The 17,669-nt window shown below is 35.7% G+C and overlaps 1 long non-coding RNA gene across 1 annotated transcript in view; it reads right to left on the reverse strand.

Moving 5' to 3' along the window:
* The window catches only part of LOC143669899 (uncharacterized), a 74,279-nt gene extending 57,262 nt beyond the window's left edge, over positions 1-17,017 (reverse strand). Inside the window, exon 1 of the long non-coding RNA XR_013169112.1 lies at positions 16,843-17,017. This is a non-coding gene — a long non-coding RNA (uncharacterized LOC143669899). The remainder of the gene's footprint in view (positions 1-16,842) is intronic.
* Between the last annotated feature and the right edge of the window lie 652 nt (positions 17,018-17,669).

Here is a 17,669-nt window from a genome sequence, read left to right on the forward strand (position 1 = left end):
TATAAGAGATCCCTTATAGCATCTCTTATTATTACCATGTCCTGGGATTAAAATCAGTGGATACCACAAAAGCCTAATACAGGTGGAACTATTAATGATCCAGACCATTCAGGATTGAAGATGTGGGTCACCTCAAAAGTCATAGGACTATGATGAGCTAAGGTGATTGCTGAAAGTAAAGAGAATATGGAATGAGTAATGGAAGAAGGTAGTTAGAAAGAAGAGCTAAAAGCACATGGCCAATTGCAAAAATGAAGACTGTGATGGTTATGAGTATTTCTTCCTTGTTTTTTGAATGTTTGCCCACAGACATAAAGCAAATATCTTTGTTTTCTTCTGTCTTATCCCCTTATCAAATAATATAAGTTGTATTAATATTATATCATAGTATTTAAGTTACAGTATATCAAGTGTAAGAGTGAATACTGCCAAAGGATTTGCATCCTCTTCTAGGAAAGGATTATTGTGTTTCCAATTGTACACAGGACAGTTGAATGGTGATCAGTGAAAGTAAGACTATTATTACTTTTATTTAGAAATTAAGTGTGCTTTTAGGAGGTGTATATGGGTGCCAAATTGACAAGGGGTGGACTGTGGTGGTTAAATTCATGTGTCTACATTATGATGTCCAGTTGTCATCAAGCAAGCAGTTTGGTCAAGCAAGCACTAGCCTGATTGTTACTGTGAAGGTATTTTGCATCTGTAGCTGATTACATTAACTATCACCAAAGAAGATTATCTTCAACAATGGGAGAAGTTTCACCCAATCAGTTGAAGGCCTTAAAGGGAGAGTTGATTTTACCTATCACAAAAAAAGAATTTCTATCTCTACTTCATCCAATCAGCTTCCCCTGAGGATTTCATTAAAGTTTTGAGTTCCTAACTTGTGGCCTGTCCTAGAGAATTCAACCTTGTCTATCTTCAAGGTCACGTGAGTCAATGATCATAATTAATCTCTTAATATTTACATAAATTGCATATGCCCCGCCACTTCTATTTCTCTGGAGAAAGCTAATATAATCATCTATATCTATATTACATTAAGCCTGAAATCATACTGATATCTCTAATCATTTGCAATACAGTTAGATTCTATTGTTATTCTCTACATTCCTTCCTGGAATTCCCAAATCCCTATTTTAAAATTTTATTTTGAATACATTAAATGAACTCTTTTTGCTGCAATATTGTATGGGTTCTGAGAAATACATAATGTCATGTATGCACCACTATAGCATTACACAAAATAGTTTTACTACCCTAAAACTCTCCTGTGCTTCCACTATCAACACTTCTCCTGCCCCCCACCCCAGCAACTACTGATCTTTCTGTTATCTTTATAGTTTTGCAATTGGAATCACACAGTATGTAGTCTTTCAGACTGGCTTATTAACTTAGCAATACTTATCTAAGGTTCCTCCATATCTTTTGTGGCTTGACAGCTCATTTCTTTTATCACTGAATCATATTTCATTGAATGGTACCACAATTTCTTCATCCATTTATCTATTGATGTACATCATGGTTGCATCAAGATTTTGGTGATTATTAAAAAAGATGGTATAAACTTGTGCATGAGCACAGGTTTTTGTGTGAACATGCACTTTCAGTTCATTTGGGTAAATACCAAGGAGTGTAAATCCTGAAATGTATGGTAAAACTGTTTAGCTTTGTAAAAGACTGCCAAACTGTCTTCCAAGTGGCTATACCATTTTGCATTTCCACCAGTAATGAAACAGGGCTTGTGTTGCTGTGCATCCTCAAGGCATTTGGTATTGTTTGTGGATTTTGGCCACCCTAATAGGTGTGTGTTGTATCTCATTGAAGTTGTAGTATTTGTAATTCCCTGTTGAAAACTGTTGATGAGAATCTTTTCACAGGCTCATTTCATTTCTGGTTATATTTCTTGGTGAGATGTCTGCTCAGATCTTGTACCCATTTTAAAATTGGGTTATTTGTCTTCTTATTGTTGAGTTTTAAGAGTTCTTTGTATATTTTGGATACGAGTCATTTAGTAAATATGTGTTTTGATAACATTTATTCCTGGTCTATGACTTGGCTTTTGATTTTCTTGTGTTTCTGTGCAGAACAGAAGTTTTAAATTTTTATTAAGTCTAATATTTCAAATGTTTTCTTTCATAGACTGTTCTTTTAATGTTGTACCTAAAAACTCTTTGCTCAACCCAAGGTCACGTAGGTCTCCTATTTTTTTTTTCTAGGATTTTTATAGTTTCATGTTTTATATTTGTCTGTGATCAGTTCTGAATTATTTCTGTGAAAGGTGTAGGTTCTCCGTCTAGATACACTTCTTTCTCATGATGATGTCCATTTTTTAAAAAGACTCTCCTTTTCTCATGCAATTGCCTTTGCTCCTTTGTCAGAGATCAGTTGATATATTCATAAGGATCGATTTCTGGGATCTCTCTTCTGTTTCACTGATTCACATGTTAATTTTTTTCCCAAAACCATACTCTTCATTACTGTGGCTTTTTAATACATCTTGAAGTTATTAGTTTCAGTCTTTCAACTTTATTCTTCTGCATTATTGTATTGGACAAAATTTTGAACATCTGTCAATATGCACAAAACAGCTTGATGATGTTATAACTTAGATTGCACTGAATCTATAAATTAATTTAGGAAGAATTAACAACTGAAAAATATTGAATCTTCCAATCCATGAACATGGAATATCTTTTTATTTATTTAGATTTTTTTTGTCTATTCTTTGACTTCTTTCATAAGTTTTATAGTTTTTCACATATAGGTTGTGTACATATTTTGTCAAATTTATATTTATTTATTTATTTTCTGCTGTTCCTGTTGGAAATGCCATTGCCATTTAAATTTCAAATTCTTATTATTACTTGTTGATATATGGAGAAGTAATTATTTTTTTATATTCCATATTCTGTGACCTTGTTATAATCACTTATTTGTTCAGGAGTTATGAGTTTTTTCTTTTTCTTGTATTCTTTGGGTTTTCTATATATACAATCTTTTCACCTGTGAACAAAGAAAGTATTTTTTCTTCCCAATTAGTATGTCTTTTATTTCCTTTCTTGTTTTACTGCACTAGATGGAATTTCCACTCGTTTTTGATGATCTCAGGGGTACAGTACCCAGTTTCTTACCATTAGATATAACCTTAAGTATAGGTTTTCATTATATGTTTTTTATCAAGATAAGGAATTCCTATTCCTGGTCCTCTGGAAGTTTATCATGATGTGTTAAGTTTGTCAAATGCTTTTTCTACACCTATTGATAGGGTCATATGATTTTTCTTCTCTAGCCTGTTGAGGTAGTCAATGCACATTTTACTCTTGAAGCAAGAAAATGTTTCTAAATTTTATAATTGCTATAGAATTTAAAATATTTTAACCAAAAAGTCATCAAAGAGATTCATCAGATGGAAAAAGATTTACTCGTTTTTATTATTTTTCTACATATGACTATATAAAATCAAAGTTTCATACACTCAGTAGTGCTTAAGACAGGTTATTTTTCCCAAGTAGCTGGAAACAAATTATACACCTTTAAAAAGAAGATAATTGTGGAGAAATGGAAGATTATGGATAAATCTATAGAAATATATAAATGGTTCACTTTAGTAGAAGACAAAAAATGAAACTTAAAATGATATCTAACCATTGAGGTAGATATATCTTTAATTTAAGTTCACTATAGCATTTAATATTGCATATTTAGAATACTGCAATTTATTTGTAAAATAGAATCATTCTCAAAATGAGAGGAATATATTTAAACCTTTATGCAGCTCTTTCTTTAATCTTTAAGTCATCTGATATTTACTGTTTTTCACCCCAGTGAATTAAAATTTTATTTGATTTTATGATAATTGATATTTTAAATGTCAGATCCACCTCATACACCCTTTGCATAGTTTTGCATTAAATAATTTTCTGTAGTGTTAACACTATAGAAAACTCATGAATGTTAACATTGTTCTTCCTGAAATCAAAACCTGAACCTTTTCTAAAATATTTCAAACAAAATACATTTGCTGGATTTTGATGTTAAAAATATTTTAAGCAATACTTTCATTTTACTTATACAATTCTATGGGATGTATATCTCTATCATACTTAACTAATCATGTTTCCAAAGTAGGATGTAATCAAATTATGTAGGATATTAAATTGTGGCATTCAAAGACAATTTTGACTGGATCTTCTATTATTTTTATCTTGTTTCTCAAGGACTAGTCAAATTTAGTGCTCTAGGAATTCACTAAGGATATGTTCTTTTTTAGACAATCCCAGAGTTCCTACAAAGCCACCATCATCATCATTGTCATCATATCATCATCATCATCATTAATTTTATCAACCTCATCACTATTATGTATGTTACTGTATCTGTGACTTCTAATGCTTCCACATTCCAAAGACATCAAAATAAATGCATCAAATATTCAATGTTGAATAGGAACCCAAAATATTAATGTAATGTAATCTCATTGGTAGCAGGTGGCTACAATCTGTTCCATTTTATGGACAGAGACACAAAGACCCAGAGAGGACTAGTGAGAAGGCCATGTCTTCTGAGTGGTTCCTGGAGAACATGGATAAACCTAACGTCTCCCTCCAAATTTTCCACCACTACATGCTTTCTTTTTCCCTCTTCTAGAGTTTTTATCTCAAATTTCTCATTCATAGAATTTTGTTAATACACTTGGGGCAGACAAACTGGAAACTCTGGAAAACCGAGAGAGATATTTTCTACAACTTTTTTTTTTTTTTACAGAAAGATGAAATGTATATTTTATGTTTCCATGTTGGATGTTGTGTTGCTTTTTCTTTTTTTTAAGTCTTTGAGTGCCTCCTGACTTAGGGCATGTTGTTGATTCATATATAGTGTTTTTCTTTTTCTCTTATGATGTCTTTACATTTAAAGTCTATTTTGTCCAATATTATTATAGCTACTCCTAATTTCTTTTGCTAACAACTTGCATGGAACATCTTTTTCCATCCTTTCCTTTCAATCTATTTTTATCCTTGTCTACAACTTTTTCGAAAGCTTCTTGTTCTCAGACTATATCATGTTCATAGAAAGCTTCTTGAATATTTAATTTGGCATAAAAAATATACTTTTCCTAATATATAACAAGAAACTCATGCATGTTATGAATCCCACACCACCTTGCTCAAGAAATAAGAGCAGTGGCACAAGTTGTAGTATCCCGGAGGGACATAAGTCAAGTTGCTTTACTTAATTCCAGCATTCAACTTATCAGTTGTTTCTATCCACTTTCACTGAACTATTGTGAAAATCTTGACCCATAACTCCCGTTATTCATTATTATGGAGGGTAGCTCCATTTTTGATACTGCATGCAATACTTTATTCTCCATTTGTTTCAGTTTGTATTTTTGTGCTTCTGTCATGCGGAGGAGTGTGTGTGTGCATATGCATCGTGGGCTTTATAGGTTAAAAGAAATATGAAGAAGAACAAAGTTGGAGGACTCACACTTACCAATCTTAGAATGTATTACAAAGACAATCAAAGCAACATGGCACTGGCACAATGACAGATACATAGAACAATGGAATAGAATTGAGAGTTCAGAAATCAAACCTCACATTTGTGGTAAACTGATTTTTGACAAGGTGACAAAGGCCACTCAATGGGGAAAATAATAGTCTCTTTAACAAATGGTGTTGGGAAAACTAGATGTCCATATTCAAAAGAGTGAAAGGGAGGTCCTACCTCACACTATGCGCAAAAATCACTCAGAATGGATCAATGATCTAAATATAAGAGCTAGAAGTGCCAAACTCCTAGAAATAAATGTAAGGAAGTATCTTAAGGACCTGTGTCATGCAATGGATTCTTAGATTTTATACCCAAAGAACAAGTAATGAAAGAAAAAACAGATGAAAGGAACCTCATCAAAATTAAAACTTTTGTGCATCAAGGACTTTAGCTTGATAGTAAAATGACAACATCAGAAGGGAGAAAATACTTAGACACCATTTATCCAACAAGTACACAATATTTAGAAAATATAACTACATTTTTGAATTAGTTATATAATTAAATGTTTGAACTCAACAACAAAAAGACAAACAACCAATTTAAAAATAGTCAAAAGACTTGAATAGTCATTTCAAACAAACAGTCAAAAAGCACATGAAAAGATGCTCAACATCATCAGTCATTGGGGAAATGTCAGTCAAAATCACAGTGAGATACCATTTATCATGCACTAGAATGTCTATTATGAAAAAGACAGAAAACTACAGTGTTGAAGAGGATATAGAGAAAGAGGAATACTCATTCATTGCTGTTGGGAATGTAAAACGGTGCAACTATTGTGGGAGATACTTTGACAGTTCTCAGAAAGTTAAATATAGAATTACTTTTAGACCTGGAAAACTTGCTTCTCAGAATATTCCCCAAAGATTTGAAATCAGGAACTTTCACACTAACGTTCATAGCAGAATTATTTATATTTGCTAAAAGATGGAATCAACCCCAGTGTTCAACAACTGATGAATGGTTAAACAAAATGTAGTATATACACACGATGAAATATTATTCAGCTGCATAAAATAGATGAAGTTCTGATATGTGCGACAACATAGATGAACCTTGAAGACATCACATTGCGTAAAGTAAGCCAGACAGAAAAGAGAAATAAAGTATGATCTCCTTGATATGAAATAATTAGACTAAGCAAACTCATAGAATCAGAATCTGAAATACAAGTTATCAGAGGATAGGGTGGGAATTAAGGCTTAAAATGTATGTAATTTCTATTTGAGATGATGGAAAAGTTTTGGTAATATACGGTAGTGATAGTAACATAATATTGTGAATATTAACAGTGTGTAATCATTTATTTGAATGTAATTAAAAGGAGAAATTTAGATCATATGTATTTTACTAGGATAAAAATAAGAAAAAAGAAACAGAAGGAATCATGAGAAGAGACAAATGAGGTAACTAAAAAAGAATGGGAAATGAGAAGGTGTAATAAGGACACTTTATTTTTTTCTTCTGGGAATGAGAGAGTCACAAAAGCAATTTCATGGTCATTTATAAATGTAAGAACAATTACTCTACAGAAAAGGCAGATAAAAGCTCCACAGCGTACAAAAAATGGTTTTAGGCCATAACCAGAAAAAAAAAAGATTAAATACAAAGAAGTTTCTTGATAATTCATAAAATATTTGTCACGATCCAAACAAGGCAGATAACTTTGTTCTTGAAAGTGTTGGCCTAAAAGTGCAAACCTCCAACCCTCTAGAGCAGCTTACATATAATATTGTTTTTTAATACAATTTTTGAGATATTTTCATACACAGAAACCATCTAAAGTACACATCAGTAGTTCACAACATCATCATCATATAGCTGTGCATACAGCCCCATGATAAAATTTAGAACATTTTCATTACTCCAGAAAAAAGAAAACCCTAATCTTCCCTTATTCCTAATCCCCCCATATTATTCACCCATAAGATTGGCATAGTACGTTTGTTATTGTTGAAGAGGTAAAAATGAAATATTACTGTTAACTATAGTCCACAATTTGAGATAAGTGCATTTTCCCCATATACTCCTCTGTTATATTGCCATACATCTGCTTTAGTTCATGAAAGAATTTTTAAATATCTGTACAGTTTATCCCAGACATTGTACACCACAAGATTCATGTGTTATACATCCCCGCGTTTTAGCCTCCAACTTGCCTTCTGGTGAATTACATGACTCTAAACTTCCCCTTTCCCCCACACTTGCACACCATATAGCACTGTTAATTATTCTCACAATGTTGTGCTATCATCATCTCTGTCCATTCCAAACATTTAAATTCAATGTAGTTAAACATTTTGTACATTTTATGCAACCCCTCCTCATTCTTTAGCCTCATTCTCTGCCTGGTGTTTTGGTTTGCTTAAGCTGCCAGAATGCAATATACCAGAAATGGAATGGCATTTAAAAAGGGAATTTATTACATTACAAGTTTACAGTTCTAAGACCATAACAATGTCCAAACTAAGGCATCCAGGGAAAGATACTTTGACTCAAGAATGGTCAATTGGTCAAGAATACTTCCGTTAACTGGGAAAGAACATAGTGATGTCTGCTAGCTTTCTCTCCCCACTTCTCACTTCAGTTGTTCCCTAAGGATGCTTTCCTTCTGCATCTTCAAAGGTCTCTTGTCTGTATCAACTCTGAAGCTTTTTCCAAAATAATTCTCTCTCAAAGGACTGGTGGAGTCACATCTCCATGGAAACCACCTAATCAAAAGGTCCCACCCACAATTGGGAAACACTTAACCCAAAAGATCCTACCTAACAATATTGAATTGGGGATTAAGGAACAATACTTTTCTGGGCTACACAACAGTTTCAAAGCAGCACATTCCACCCTCTGGACCCCCCCAAAAAGACATTTCCTTTCCATATCCAAAATACATCCCTCCCACTGCAATATCAGAAAGCTTTAAACCATTCCAGTAACAATACAAATACTATTCAAAGTCAAAACAAGTACAAAATCTCTACAAATTTTGTTTTGACTCTGTACAAAACAAGTACAAAGTCAACTACAGACATGTCTGTCTTAAGGCAAAATTCTATCACTGGACCTGTAAAACTCAGAACATGTTATCTGCTGCCAACATACAAAGAAGGGATAGTAATAGGATACATATTCTCATTTCCTTAGGGTGATGTTGGAAGGTAAACAGGCGTCAAAGTTCCCCAAATGTTCCTAAAACCTGCAGGGAAAACTCCATTAAATTTCAAAGTCTGAGAATCATTTATCCTTAAGGTTTTGACAGGCGGCATTCCCTCCCTTTCCAAGGGCCTATGCGGTGGCCCTGCTCTCTCCAAACACTGGGGTGATGGTTTCAACCTTGGGGGACATTGAGGAGATAAACTTTTCCTTAGCTCCACCCTCTCTAAGCATCAAGGCAGTACACGGGCTCTCTGCCATCTCCAAGACACATGCTCAACTCCCTCAGAACAATGCAGTGGTGACCAGGCCCTCCCCAATCCCCAAGGAAGGTGCTTCATCCTCTCAAGGCCTGGGGCACAATAACTCTTCTTGAATGTCAAGGTGAAATTTCCACTCTTTGCATCTGGGCAAACTCACCCTTTCCAAGTGCATAGGTGGGTCCACTTTCCTGGCCCAAGATTTCTTAGCTTCAAATCTCACCTTCCGTGGTTCTGATTTGAAGTTATTTTTCCTTCAAGTTGTCCTTCTTCTGTCTCTTAGAGTGCAGACTGGAAGTGGTTCTATTTACACAGATCCCACAACACTCTAATTGGTTTCTATGTATTATTCTGAGATCACACCTATCAGACAATAAGACTTTCCATAAATCTTTTCTGGATAATACCATTTCCAATCCTGGTTTGTCTTGTAGTGGCTGACTGGGTCCACATTTGGTTATATCCTCACATGGGGCCTTACTCACTGGAATCTCCCTCTGGAAGCCCAGAATTTTGAGGACCATCAATTTTTGGTTTCTTTGTGCCCAAGATCTCAGATCTCAACTTATCTCTTTCCTGTCATATTTCCCTAGAAGGTGCAAGGAGAATCCAGGCTGCACTTTGCACATTTAGTCTAAACTTTTCAGCTAAGTATTCCAGCTTGTGGCTTTTAAAATCTGTCTTTCAAGATGGTGTGATGGTAGCTCAGTGGCAGATTCCTCACATGCTATGCCAGAGACCCAGGTTTGACTCCTGGTCCCTGCCCATGCAAAAAAAAAAAAAAATATATATATATATATATATATATATATATATATGTATATATGTCTTCCATCCAAAATCAGTAGTCATTTTTTTCAGATTCTTTGCTATTTTAAAACAAGGATCACCCTCCTTCCAGTTTTCAATAGCACATGCATCATTTTTGTCTAAGTCTTTATCAGAAGGATCTTTAGATTCCACACTTCTACCAACAATCTTTTCAAAACATTCTAGGACTTTTCTATCAAGCTCCTCAGAACTTTTCCAGAATCTTCCCCTTATCCACTTAAAAAGCCATTCCAACATGTTTGATATTTGCAAACCATGGCAACTCACTTCTCTGGAACCAAAATCTGTTTTGGTTTGCTAAAGCTGCCAGAATGCAATATACCAGATATGGAATGGCCTTTAAAAAGGGAATTTAGTACAAGTTTACATTTCTAAGGCCATAACAGTGTCCAGACTAAGGCATCCAAGAAAAAGAAGACACCATGACTCAAGAAAGGCCTGTGGATTCAGAATGCCTCTGTTGACTGGGAAGGAACATTGAAATGTCTGCTAGCTTTCTCTCCCAGCTTCTCATTTCAAATAGCTTCCCCAGGGGTGTTTTCCCTCTGCCTCTCCAAAGTTCTCTCATCTGTGTCAGCTTTAAACCTTTTCCTTTCCCTCTAAAAGACTCCAGTATACAATCTTCCTTGAAACAGTGGAGACACATCGCCATGGAAAACACTTAATCAAAAGGTCCCCCTCACTATTGGGTGGTTCACATCTGCATGGAAAGAATTTAATCCAAAAGATCCCACCCAATAATACGGAATGAAGATTAAAGAACATGGCTTTTCAGGGGTATGCAACAGTTTCAAACCAGCTCACTTGGTAACCTATATTCCATATTTTATGTCTATGAGTTTACATATTATAATTTGTTCATGTCAGTGAGATAAGAAAATATTTGTCTTTTTGTGTCTGGCTTATTTCACTTAACATAATGTCCTCAAGGTTCACCCATGTTGTAACATGCTTTAAGACTTCATTCCTTTTTACTCCTGAATAGCATTCCATCATATGTATATACCACCTTTTGTTTATCCATTCATCTATTGATGGAAACATTTGGGATGTTTACATCTTTGGCAATTGTGACGAATACTACTTTCAGCATTGATGTGCAAATGTCGTGTTCACATCCCTGCTTTCTGATCTTCTGGAGTTGCCAGGTCATAAGGCAACGCTATGTTTAACTTCCTGAGGAAATGCCAAACTTTTCTTCACAGCAGCTGTAGCATTTTATATTCCCACCAGCAACGAATAAGTGTTCCAATTTCTCCACATCCTCTCCAACACTTGTATATGACTGTTTGTTTAATAACAGCCATTCTAGTAGATGTGAGATGATATCTCATTGTGGGTTTTATTTGCATTTCCCTAATAGCTGGTGAACTTGAGCATCTTTTCATGTGCCTCTTAGACATCTGTATTTCCTCTTTGAATAAATGTCTATTCACGTCCTTTGCCCATTTTTTAAAGGAAAAAGAAGAAAACTCATATATCCCATACTCTTTATCCTTCCTCTCATTGACCACTAGTATTTCAAACTACTCAATTTTTTACCCTTTATCCTCCCATTATTATTTAATTTTTTATTCATCTGTCCAAACCCTGGATAAAAAGAACATCAGACACAAGGTTTTCACAATCACACAGTCACATTGTTTAAGCTATATAGCTATATATAGCTATATAGTTATACCATCTTCAATAATCAAGGCTATTGGAACACAGCTCAACAGTTTCAGGTAGTTCTCTCTAGCCACTACAGTATACCATAAACTAAAAAGGGATAGCTATATAATGCATAGGAATAACCTCCAGGATAACCTTTCTACTCTGTTTGAAATCTCTCAGCCACTGAAACTTTATCTTGTCTCATTTCTCTATTCTCTCTTTTGGCTAAGAAGCCTTTCTCAATCCCATGATGTTGGGTCCTGGATCATCCTGGTAATCTGTCTCATATTGCCAGGGATATTTGCACCCCTGGGAGTCATGTCCCATGTAGGGGGAACGGCAGTGAGTTCACCTGACAAATTGGCTTGGAGAGAGAGAGAGGCCACATCTGAGTAACAAAAGAGGTTCTCTGGCAGTGACTCTTTTGGCATAATGATATTTAGGCTTAATTTCTCCACTGCGGGAGTAAGTTTCATAATGGTGAACATCAAAATCTAGGGCTCATCCTGATGAATAGGTTGCCCCCACTGCTTGCAAGAGAATCAGAATTTCCCCAGATGGGGAATTTGAATATTTTCTCCTTTCTCCTCAGTGCAACATTTTTTGCCCACTTTTAAATTGGGTTGTTTGACTTTTTATTGTTGAGCTATAGGATTTCTTTTTATATACTGGAGATCAAATCCTTATCAGATATGTGGTTTCCAAATATGTTCTGACATTGTGTCAATATTCTCCAATTGATTTTTCATCCTTTTGACAAAGTCCTTCAAAGCATTGAAGTGTTTGATTTTGAGGAGTTCCCATTTATCTGTTTTTTTTTTTTTTCTTTCATTGCTTGTGCTTTGGGTGTAAAGTCTAAGAAACTACCACCTATTACTAGTTCTTGAAGATGTTTCCCTACATTTTCTTCCAGGAATTTTATGGTGATTCTTATATTTAGGTCGTTGATTCATTTGGTGTTAATTTTTGATTGGAGTGTGATATAGAGCTCCTCTTTCATTCTTTTGGTTGTGGATATCAGTTGTACTAACACCATTTAGTAAAAAGGCTATTGTGTCCCAGTCAAGTGGATTTGGGAGCTTTATAAAAAATCAGTTGACCATAGATCCGAGGGTCTATTTCTGGGATATCAATTCCACTGATCAATATGCTTATCTTTATGCCAGTACCATGCTGTTCTGACCACTGCGGCTTTTTAGTATGCTTTAAAATCAAGAAATTCAATATCTCCCGCTCCATTCTTTTCTTCATTCAAATGTTTTTGGGTATTCAAGGCCACTTACCCTTCTGAATATAATTGATAATTAGCTTCTCCTTTTCTGCAGAGTAGTCTGTTGGAATTTGGATTGCTATTGCATTGAATATATACATCAGTTTGGTTAGAATTGATATCTTAGCAACATTTAGCCTTCCAATCCATGAACATGGAATGCCTTTCCATTCATTCAGCTCTTCTTTCATTTCTTTTAGCCATGTTTTGCAGCTGTTTGTGTATAAGACCTTTACATTCTTGGTTAGATTTATTCCTACATATCTACTTCTTTTAGGTGCCATTGTAAATGAATTATTTTCCTTGGTGACCTCCTCAGACAACTCATTTCTAGTGTATAGAAAGGCCATTTATTTTTGTGTGTTGTTCTTGTCTTCTGCTGTTTTGCTGAACCTACTTATCAGCTCAAGTAGCACTGCTGCCATTTTTTTTTTTTTCTGGATTTTCAAATATAGGCTTATGTCATCTGTAAATAGTGACTGTTTCCCTTCTTCCTTTCCAATTCGGATGCCTTTTATTTCATTTTCTTGCCTAATTGCTCTAGCTAGAACTTCTAGCACACTGTTGAATAGTGGTGGTGACAATGGGAAGCTTGCCTTGTTCTTGATCTTAAAGGGAAAGCTTTCAGTCTCTCAACACTGAGTATGAGGTTAGCTGTGGGTTTTCATATAGGCCCTTAATCAGGTTCTCCAGTTGTTCAGTTAGCTCAGTGATTTTAGATCTTTTCTCTTTTTAAAATTAAGCATTTAGGGCTATAAATTTCCCTTTTGGCACCACCTTCATGGCATCCCATAGGTTTTGATACTGTTGTGTTCTCATTTTCAGTTGTCTTGAGATATCTACTGATTTCTCTCACAAATTGTTCGTTGACCAATGATTGTTTAAGCACGCATTGTTTAACCTCTCTCTATATTTTTTCCAGGTCTCTGTTTGTTATTATTTCCAGCTTCATTCCATTATGATCAGAGAAAGTACTTTGAATAACTTCAGTCTTTCTAAATATATTAAGACCTGTTTTATGCCCCATGATATCATGTGTCCTTGAGAATGTTCCATGAGCACTTGTGAAGAAAGTGTATCCTGATGTTTTGAGATACAATGTTCTGTATGTCTGCTATGTCTAGTTCATTTATCATATTATTTAGGTTCTCTGTTCCTTTATTGACCTTCTGTTTAGTTAGTCCATCTATTGGAGAGAATGGTATGTTGAATTCTCCCACTATTGTGGTTGAGTTGTCTATTTCTCCCTTCAGTTTTGCCAGTGCTTGCCTCATGTACTTTGGGACTCCTTGATTAGAATCCAGATATTTATGATTGCTATTTCTTCTTATTGAGTTGCTCCTTTTATTACTATGTAGTGTTCTTCTTTATCTCTTATAGCATTTTTCTATTTAGAGTCTATGTTGTCAGATATTCATATAGCTACCTCATTTTCTTTTGGTTACTACTTGCATGGAATATCTTTTTCCATCCTTTCACTTTCAACTTATTTGAATCTTTGGGTCTAAAATGAGTCTCTTGTAAACAGTTTATAAAGGTATCATATTCTCTAATTCATTCAGCCAATCTGTGTCTTTTGATTGGGGAGTATAATCCGTTAACATTCAAAGTTAAAACTATAAAGACAGTTCTTTATCTTATCTTTTGGTTTTTATTTGTCAGATCTATTTTTATCTCTTCTTTATCCTTTACATTACCCTATTAATGTTCTTCAACTTTGTACCCTCCTCGAGACCTCTCTCTCCTGTCTTTTCTTTACATCTATAGGATTCACTTTAGTAGTTTTCATAAGTCCAGTCTTTTATTGATGTATTCTTTCAGCTTCTCTTTATCTGTGAATATTTTAAATTCTCCTTCAGTTTGAAGGAGAGCTTTGCTGGATAGAGAAGTCTTGGTTGGTGATGTTTCTCTTTCAGTATCTTAAATATATCATACCACTGCTTTTTCACCTCTGTGGTGTTTGATGAGAAATTAATACTTAGGCTTTTGTGGCTATCCTTGTAGGTGGTGAATTGCTTTTCTCTTGCTTCTTTCAGAATTTTCCCCTTCTCTTCAGCATTTGAAAGTCTGATTACTGTATATCTTGAAGTGGATCCATTTGGATTTACTCTTTCTGGAGTATGTTGGGTTTACTGGATTTGCATATTTATGTCTTTTATAAGGATTGGGAAGTTTTCAGCCATTATTTTTTTTAAATATTCTTCTTGCTCCTTTTTTCTTATCTTCTCCTCCTGGGACACCTATGATGTATATATTTGTACATTTTGTACTGTTTATCATTTTCCTGTGACCCTGCTCAAATTTTTCCATATTTTCTCCATCTGTTCTTTAGTGTATTCAAGTTTGGTTGATCTATCATCTAGTTTTTCCCTCTTCAAATCAGCTTTTGTGTGTCCCCACTATATTTTAAATTTCATCTATAGCGTCTTTTATTTAGATATGTTGTTTTTCTATGTATTATTTCAAATTCTTTTTATGTTTGTCTAGTGTCTTCTTAATACGTTTTATCTCTTTATATACATTTTCCATCATTTCTTTGAATTGATTCAGGAGATTTGTTTGCACATCCTTGATTAATAGTTCCAGATTCTGTATCTCCTCTGACTTTTTGATCTGTTCCTTCACCTGGGCCACTTCTTCTTGAGTTTTAGTATGTCTTGTGATTTTTTTGCTGATATCTGGTCATCTGATTATCTTGATGGGTCTATTCTGAAGGTCAGTCTTTTTCTCTCTTGGCTAGGGTTTAGTTGTTGCCTGGGTTTGTATTAGGGCACTGCTTTGACAGTTGGGTCCTCCATATTTCTCAACCGAAACAAGGCTAAGTACTATTATAGGGGGCATAGACAAGCTCCAATGGGCCTGGGATAGGGTTTGGAGAGGCTCAGAAAATCCCCGCAGTTTGCTGCACTTTCTAGCCTGCTCAGCAGATGGCACTGTTTGATGACTCAGTCACCCTCAGAAGCTGTTTTCCTCCCGGACCCCTGGAAGCATCTGACCTGATAGGGCTGTAGCTGTGGAATTCCTGTGTTTTCACTTCCCCAGCAAAGATCTGGCTCAATGTGGGGCTGTGTATCCCCTCCCCACTTTACTTTTGGCAGAGAATTGCCCTACGCAAGGATTTGGCTGCCTGGTGCTGTTTCTTTCTAGGGGGTGGAAGTACAGTCTCTGTCCACATTTTCACAGACTCTTTATCCCTCACTGACATGTGCCTGGAAATGTCCTTCCCTCTTCTCTGGATCCAAAACAGTTTAATTTGGTTAATTTCTGCCTCGCTACTTGCTGTTTGTAGGAAGATTTCATGGTTCTCTCCCTATTTCTCCATATGGGAAATCCCTCCTTGTTGCCCTTATGTATTCTATTCTTCCCCCATCGCTTTAGTCTTGCCATGGGTTCCTGTGGGCTTGGGTCTCTGTGTCTGGATATATATGGGTATCTGCCTTACTTCTGTGAGAGATTTTATAGTCCATGTTCCCAGGGGGATGTGGGAAGGATCCCAGATGCTGTTTATATACACTTTCTGTGAGAGGGAGGGAAGAGGACTGGCTGGTCCAGAACAGACATTTCCTACCTGACTTTTTTTCCTTTGATTCAGCATTTGTGGGATCCTTCTCCAGTCTATACCTTCCTCCAGAGTTCTAAACAAGTGAGAATTGTCTTTTTATTTGCTGAATCTCTGAGGAAAGGTTTTCAGTAATTATGTCATCATATTGATGTCATCACTCCCTAATCTTATTTTTGAAGGCTGTGCAATAGATGTACTAATGATAGAAAGATTTGAAATTACAGAAACAATGGTAATTGTCCTGGAAGTTTCTCCTTAACCTAGAAGTTAATGGCTTGGAGTTTAGTACATACATGGTTTTCATTTCTGGTGAAGAATCTGATCAAGTTTCCCTAAAATCTCTCAAAAACCCTCAAATTTTAAAATTTGCTCTGAAAACGTGCTGCTATTATTGAAGAAGATAATGACAATGCTGGCTGTATTAGTTTGTTAAAGCTGCCAGAATGAAATATACTAGAAATCAAATGGTTTTTTAAAGGGGAACTTATTAAATTGCAAGTTTACAGTTCTAGAGCTATAAAAATGTTCAAACTAAGGCATCCGGGGAAAGGTACCTTGGCTCAAGGAAGCCTGATGAGTCCAGAACACTTCTGTCAGCTGGGAAGGCATGTGGCTGGCATCTGCTGGGGTCTTTGGCTTCTTGTTTCAAACAGCTTCCTCAGGGGTGTTTTATTCCTTTTCTCCAGAGACTTGTGGGGCTCTGTTAGCTCTTTCCAAAATGGCTCTCTCTTAAAGGATTCCAGTAAGCAACAACACCTTGATGAGTAGAGACACAGCTCCATGGAAACCACCTAATCAAAAGGTTCCACCCATAATTGGGTGGGTCACATCACCATGGAAACAACTTACTCAAAAAATCCCACCCAGCAATATTGAATCAGGGTTAAAGAACATGGCTTTTGTGGGTTATACAACAGTTTCAAACCAGCCAAGTGGCATTTTCAGGAACACTGGGATTATGTAAAAAGAATGTACTGTTAGTGAACTTCATATTCCTAAGCTTAGTCAGGGCATGGGGAAGCAAACAGTGATTGCTTTAATAGATTTAGAGCAGGGCTTCTAAATTTGACACTGCTAGCATTTTGGGCTGGATAATTTTTTGTTGTGGGGAGCTGTCCTGTGCATTGTGAGATATTTAGCAGTATCCCTGGCCTCTACCACTGAGCAGAAGCAGTCCCCCCAACACCATTTTGACAATCAAAGATTCCAGACTCTGCTGTGTTCACATACAGAGCTTTGTGAGTGATCTTCTCCCTTAGTCAGTCACCCTTTTGAGCCATGAGCCATGCGCACCTTAACATTCAAACAAAACCTTTCTTCCAAGACTGTAGTTAAGATCAGACCTACAATATGTAAAGAAAACTCATTGCGACCCTATCTC

Source organism: Tamandua tetradactyla, chromosome 26 (assembly GCF_023851605.1).
Source record: "Tamandua tetradactyla isolate mTamTet1 chromosome 26, mTamTet1.pri, whole genome shotgun sequence".
Lineage (NCBI taxonomy): Eukaryota > Metazoa > Chordata > Mammalia > Pilosa > Myrmecophagidae > Tamandua > Tamandua tetradactyla.